The following is a 7,519-nucleotide window of genomic DNA, read 5'->3' on the forward strand; positions in this document are numbered from 1 at the left end:
ATGTCCTCAGTCTCTTGGGAGTTGGACGACTTGCAATTCGGCCCCGCGACTCAGAGAACCGCTCCAATCTCATACTCGCGCCTGTATCCAAAGGGCCCCCATTTCTAATATTTCTAATCACAGCCTCCCCCCTCCACCCTCCGCGCCTCCACAAAGAACTGTCCCGGCTCTGACAGCCTGAGCGTGGACCCCACGCCCCTTTGGGTCCTGCCGGCCCCGAGGTCCCGAACGTGAATAGCCTGACTAAACTCCGGTCCTGGCCTCCAGCCTCAAGGACCCTGGCCCCAGTTCCGTTTGGACTCAGTGTCCCTTCTCGACCCCCAGCCACGACCCCACGTTCGGCTCCCGCCAGTTCCTCTGGCCTGGAGCGCCACCCCGTGCAGACCCCAGCCGGCCCTGCACTTCCTCAGCGCCCTAGACCCCGCGTCGCGCACCCTCCCCAACCCCGGCCGGCCCCCGCTCCCCGCAGCACCCCCGCCCGCAGGCCCGGGGCCCGCTCCCCAACATGGCGACGGGGACACGAGCGCGGCGGGCGGGGCGGCTCCGGGCCGGGCCCGCACAGGAGCCGTGTTCCACTGCCGGCCGGCGCCATTTTCCCGCGCCGGGCCCGGGCGGCGCCTCCTTCCCGCGGAGCCAGCGGGACCGGGACCCCAGACGCCCGGCGGGCCCACCCCTTACGGGCCCGCGTCGCCGTCACCTCACCTGAGCGCGGCCCCAGCCCTCCCGGGCGGGCCTCGGAGCACCGGCCCGGGCCGTGCGCGCCCGCCGCCCTCCGTGTGTCCGTCAGTCCGTCCTCGCGTGCGTCCGTCTGTCCGGCCGTCGGCGCCCGGCCGCCCGCAGCCCGACCCGGCAGGGCCTCAGGGAGCCGGCGGGGAGGGGGATGGGCCGGACCGGGCTGGGGAGGGAGGGGGAGGGAGGGAGAGAGGGTGGGAGCGCGGGAGGGGGCGGGGCGGGCGGGGGCGGGCCCTGGTCACGTGGCCAAACGTCCCCGAGAGCGCGAGGCGGAGCGCGCGCCCGCTCACTTGCGTGCAGAGCTTAGTGCCCGGGTCGGGAGAGTTTCTGTCTCCTGGAGCCTTAATATCATCAGTGGCTCTTGGCTCCGTTTCAGAGTAGTGCACAGCCTTATAGGAGCCCTCTGGCTGAGTGTGCTTGGGCAAGTCAGCGCTCCAAGCCTCAGTCTACATATCTGAAATAAGGGGATAATAATAGTGCTTGCAAAGAGGAAATGAAGACAAGGAAAGCACTTGGCACAATGCCTGACGCATAGTGTCCAATAACGTTAACGGTGATAAAGATAACCTTTAGCCTTTATTATTTGCCTATAAGTCCCTCTCTGCTTTTTCCCATCACCATCATGCTAGTAAGCTCAGTAGGTGCAAGAGAATGTGGCTCCTTCCCTCTCCCCAAATGTCCAGTACTGGAATTGATGTCTGTCGTACAGGCCTGGATTCAGAACTGGCTTTCACTCTTTTTTTTTTAATTAATTAATTAATTTATTTATTTATGATTGTCACAGAGAGAGAGAGAGAGAGAGGCGGAGACACAGGCAGAGGGAGAAGCAGGGTCCATGCACCAGGAGCCCGACGTGGGATTCGATTCCGGGACTCCAGGATCGCGCCCTGGGCCAAAGGCAGGCGCCAAACCGCTGCACCACCCAGGGATCCCTGGCTTTCACTCTTGATAGCTATGTGACTTTCTTTGCCTCTGAATCTCGGCTTATTCATCTGTGAAATGGGAGCTAAGAGTCTGTCATGAGCATCACAGAAGAGAGAAGATGAGCCGGTGGGTTGTAAACAACTGGTCAGGCATACTGATCTCATCTCAGAAAAGGAGACTGGAGTCCTTTCATTCCATTGAGCACACACTGTGGGCTTGAACTGGTGCAATAGTGATCCAAGGCCTTTTCACATCTTCCCTGGCTCCCCTTTAATCTTTTCTCCACCCTGCTGTCAGACTAATGTTTCTAAGTCAGAAATTTTATCATGTCTCCCTTCTATTTAAAACTATTTGGTGGTCCATATTGCTCTTAAGATAAAGGCCAAATAGATGTCTTACTGTTGCCCTTGCCACATCTCCAGACTTATCTTAGGGAGCTCTTCTTTTCTCTCTCGGCTGTGATTACAGTGATCTTCACACATTATACTTTCTTCTTTCTCAGGACCCTTGAACGTGCTGATCCTTGTGCCTGAAATACTCTCCTTACTTTGATAACTCATCAGCCTTCAGATCCCAGCTCAAACATCACTACCTCAAGGTCTCCTTCCCTGACCATTCCCCAGACAGGTTCTTTCGTCCTCAATAAGACACACTAGGTTGTTTATTCCTTGTCTTCACCATTAGACTGTGGACTCCATAAGGAGGGAGACTTTATCCATCTTGTTTACTACCATTTCCTCAGCATATAGCACAGTGCCTGACACAGGAGGTGCTAATAAATATTTGCTGTATTTGTGCATCCTGGACACTATGCTAGGTGATAGAACCAAGAGGGCAAAGAAAAAGAGAAGCACAGATTGCCACAAGAAGGCATCTTAGGCCCTTGAGCCTAGGAAATTAATACCAAAAGGACTTACAAGATCCTGGAAAAGGGATGCCTGAGTGGCTCAGTGGTTGAGTGTCTGCCTTCAGCTCAGGGCGTGATCCTGGAATCCAGGATTGAGTCCTGCATGGGGCTCCCTGCTTGGAGTCTGCTTCTCCCTCTGCCTATGTCTCTCTCTCTCTCTCTCTCTCTCTGTATCTCCCATGAATAAATAAAATCTTTTTTAAAATCCTGGAAAAAAGTTTTTTAAGCTTTTTCTTTTGACTTTTAAAAGGTGAGGTATAATTTACATACAGCAAAATGCAAACATCTTAAGTATATGTATAATAAATTTTTACCTGTGTTCTTGCATTGCCACCACCCAGATCAAGAACTATAAACCCAGAAAGTTCCTTTTTATCTCCTCCTATATGTCCCCTCTCAGTCAAGACCTGCTCTCCCAGAGGCATCACTATTTTGATTTCTAGCACCTTAGATCAAGTTTGACAATTCTTGCATATAAACATATATGCAAATATTCTTTTATGTTAGCCTAGAAATCTGACATACCCAAAGAGTGACTCTTTGGATAATGATAAAATTAATTAGTTACTTGATGAACAAATTAATCCAAAAGACTTCATGAGAAACAAGTTAGATAAAGCTCCTGACAAAAGCCAGCCTAAAGACAAATGACATCATCCACAAACCTCCAAGTTTCACAACAATTTCTAGAGGTAAGAAAGCTCTGAAAGATTTGAGGAATTCAACAACAACATCAACAAAAATCCAATTTAAAAATGGGCAAAGGAGTTGAATAGACATTTCTCCAAAGAAGACATACAAATGGTCTATAAGCACAGGAAGACATTCTATATCACTAGTCATTAGGGCAAATCAAAACCACAAGACCATTTTACACCCAGTAGAATTGCCATTATAAAAGAAACACACACACACACACACACACACACACACACCAGAAAATTTCAAGTGAAGATATGGAAAAATTCGAACACTTATGCATTGCTGGTGTGAATGTAAATGATGCAGCAGCTGTGGAAAACAATTTGGAGGTTCCTCAAAAGTTAAACACAGAATTACCATTGATTCAGCAATTCCACTTCTGGATATTTACCGCCCCCCCAAAAAAAAAGTAGAAGCAGAGACTTGAGCAGATTTTGTACAATCATGTTCATAGCAGCATTATTCACCAGAGCCAAAAAGTAGAAGCAACCCAAATGTCTATCAGATGAATGATAAACAAAATGTGGTATATACAACATACAATGGAATATCATTCAGCCTTAAAAAAGAAGGAAATTTTGACGTATGCTACATAATAGATGAACCTTGAAGACTTTTGCTAGGTGAAATAAACTAGTCACAAAAAGAAAGACGTTATATGATTCCTCTTCTAGGAGGTTTCTAGGTGGTCAAATTCATGGAGACAGAAAGAATAATGTAGAATTGAAAGAACAGAAAAGAAAGAATTGTCAAGGGCTAGTAGGATAGGGAAATGGAGAGTTACTTTTTAACGGGTACAGAGTTTCAATTGGGGAAGATGAAAGAGTTCTAAAGTTGGAAGATGGTGATGGTTGCACAACAATGAATGTATCTAATGCTACAAAGCTGTACACTTAAAAATAGTTAAAATGGTGAAATTAGTTATGTGTTTTATGACAATGAAAAAAGAGAAACACCACAAACATGCCAGAACCTGAGCCACCATCTTCATCTTTAATTTGTTACCCATGTCCTTAAGCTGAGGGTCATAAGTTTTTCTGGGATTAGCAAGGATGCAAGGAGGTAGGATCCAGAGACCCACTTGGGCACCTACACATCCTGTAAGTGAAAATAGCAGAAGCATAGGCAACATAAATATTTGTTGCCTACAGGAAGTCAGCAAAGGGACAGAAACAGGCCATGAACTGGCACTAAATATAGCATAGATCACAAGTTTGGGCTCTGAAATCAAAATACTCAAATTCAGTTTTTAGCTCTGCCATTTATTAGCTAAGTGAGCTTGGTAAAATTCAACCTTCTTGCTATACGGGTCAGGAAACCAGGACCAAAAGGAGAAAAATGACTTTTCGAACAGGGTCCAAAGAATTTTCCCCTTTGTTTCTTAAATCTTAGATGGGTTTTTTTTTCTTAGGTAGTTTTTATTTTGTTTTGTGTCCCTAATAGACTGTAAGCTTCCCCAAAGAAACTATTTTTGTAATATCATCACTTGTAATATAAATGAACTTTTTTGTGCTTCATCTGTAAGATGTGGGTAATAAGGGCATCTTACAGATAAAGAATATAAGTTTAATGAATTAATAGATATTAAATGTTTAGAAGAGTACCTGGCACTTTTGATAGCTTCAGCAATGCCAGGTTCCCAGAGGCCTCCAAAAAGTGTATAAGGCTGTTTCACAGAATGTTTTGAGCAAGAAAAGCAATTCTAAGATAACCAGGATTGTTCTGGATTCAGACTTGGGTAAAGAAAAAGCAAATCAATTGTTCTTTGATATAAACCCATTGATTAGAATTTATTGAACTTTTGCTTTCACATGTTAGTTCAAATGACCTTAAGCTCTTGCAGTGAATACTTCAACCATGTCTTTAAGAACAATATCACAGGAATAAAAAGAAAGAACAAAACCATCTAAAAAGTGTCAATGTTCCACTCTCTGTGGGGTTCATGACAACCGTACCAAACAACAAGTTTACCACATTTAGTTGGGTAAGTTGTGTCTTGCAAGAAAGAGGACATCACATCTAAGCGGGTACTCTTCTCTGGTAAACACTGTAATTTAGAACTTTATTGTGATAATTTTACCAGTAGATGGCAGTAAAATGCCCTGTTATTACAAAATCAGCTCAATTTCAGACAACAGGAAACAAAGGTGCCCTAAAGAGGAGTCACTTCTACTTTGTATAACAAAAGCTTTATCTGGGCAAGCAATATCTTGTATTAGGAAAAAAAGATTGAGAAATAGAAATAGAGCAATAAATACACAATTGAAAAAAATCGAAGAGTATTAAGAAGTGACAAAAGAGAGAGAGAAAGAAAGAAATATTCTTAGGATTTAAAAACCTGTTTTCAAAAATATTCTGAAATTTTAAGCCATTTTATTAGTATATAACATAAAGACATAAAAATTCACAGGTCCAAAGTGAAAATCCTGATGAATTTTCAAAAGTGAACACTTATCTACCCAACACCTAAATCGAAAAATAGAAAGAACATTGGCAGCTCCAAAAATGTCCCTTAGTGCTCCTTTTTCAAAAGTCATTACTCATGCCCCTGAAGGTAAACAATATTCTGATTTCTTACTCCATAGATTAGGCATGCCAGGTGTTAAACTTTATATAAATGGAACCACATAGAGTGCATTCTTTTTTTTTAATTTTTATTTATTTATGATAGTCACACAGAGAGAGAGGCAGAGACATAGGCAGAGGGAGAAGCAGGCTCCATGCAGGGAGCCCGACGTGGGATTCGATCCCGGGTCTCCAGGATCGCGCCCTGAGCCAAAGGCAGGCGCCAAACCGCTGCGCCACCCAGGGATCCCACATAGAGTGTGTTCTTTTGAGTCTGGCTTCTTTTGCTAAATTTTATGTTTTTGAGATTCATCTATATTGTTACATAATAGTTGTAGTTTGTACTTTTCATAGCTGCATAACATTTTATTATTTGAATATATTGCAATTTATCCATTCTACTGATGGTGAATTTCCACTTTAGACCAATATTTTAAAGTGCTACAATGAGTGTTCTTGTATGTCTTTAGATGAACATCTGTACAATTTTCTACTGGATATATTGTAGGACTAGGATTGGTGGGTCATAGAATTTGTATGTGTTCAGCTCTAGTAGATATTGCCAAACCTTGCCTTTTTTTTTTTTTTAAGATTATTTATTTATTTGAGAGATAGAACACACAAGCAGAGGGAGAGGCAGAGGGAGAGGGAGAAGCAGGCTGAGCAGGGAGCCTGACTCAGCCCATCCCAGGACCCTGGAATCCCGCCCTGAGCTGAAGGCAGATGCCCAACTCACTGAGCCACCCAGGAGCCCCCAAATCCTGTCTTTTAAAAACAGCTTTATTGAGATAGAATTCACATACCATACAATTCACTCATTTAAAGTATACAGTTCAATACTTTTTTAGTACAATCACAGGTGCAACTATCACCACAGTCCATTTTTTTAGAACATTTTTATCGCCTCAGAAAGAAAATCTGTACACCCTTTAGATATTGACTCCCATTCCCTTATCCCTAAACAACCACTAATTTGCCTTCTGCCTCTACAATATCGTGTATTTTGAATATTTCATGTAAATGGTATACAATATGTGACCTATTGTGTCTGGCTGCTTTCGCTTAGCATCACGTTTTCAGAGTTTGTTCACTCATGTCATAACATGTATCAGTACTTCATTCCTTTTTATAGCTGAATAACAACCCATAGTATGAATATACCACATTTTGCTTATCCACTCTCCACTGATGGACATTTGGGTTGTTTTCACCTTTTGTCTCTTGTGAATAATGCTGCTAGGAACCACTCATATACAAGTTTTTTGTTTGAACACCTCTTTCCAAGTCTTTAGGGGTATATAGCTGGGAGTGGAATTGCTGGGTCATATGGTAATTCTTATTAAATGTCAGACTGTTTTCCACAGCAGCAGCATCTCTACATTTCCACTAGCAATATGTGAAGGTTCCAACTTCTTCATATCCTCATCAACACATACTTCCCTTTAAAAAATAATTTAAAAAATATTATAGCCAACCTAGTGAGTGTGAAGCGTTACTTATTTCATTGTAGTTTTGATCTGAATTTCCCTAGTGACTTATGATATTGAGCATCCTATCATGGACTTTTTGGTCATTTGAATATTTTCTTTAGAGAATTGTGTAATTAAGTTCTTTGCCCAAATTTTAATTGGGTTGTTGAACTGAGTGTGCTTTATATGTTCTGGGTACTAGACCTTATCAGATATATGA

General features: G+C 43.4%; 1 protein-coding gene across 14 annotated transcripts in view; it reads right to left on the bottom strand.

Moving 5' to 3' along the window:
• NCOA6 (nuclear receptor coactivator 6) overlaps positions 1-892 on the bottom strand; it is a 91,129-nt gene extending 90,237 nt beyond the window's left edge. For 8 of the 14 annotated variants that reach the window (XM_072800682.1, XM_072800685.1, XM_072800680.1 and 5 more), the window contains exon 1: positions 703-884. The gene's annotated coding sequence lies outside the window, so the exon portion shown is untranslated. Of the gene's footprint in view, positions 1-702 lie in introns of all 14 variants that reach the window. The other 6 variants (XM_072800687.1, XM_072800684.1, XM_072800693.1 and 3 more) reach the window with 1 other exon arrangement.
• Between the last annotated feature and the right edge of the window lie 6,627 nt (positions 893-7,519).

The sequence above is a fragment of the Canis lupus genome, chromosome 26 (genome assembly GCF_048164855.1).
Source record: "Canis lupus baileyi chromosome 26, mCanLup2.hap1, whole genome shotgun sequence".
NCBI lineage: Eukaryota > Metazoa > Chordata > Mammalia > Carnivora > Canidae > Canis > Canis lupus.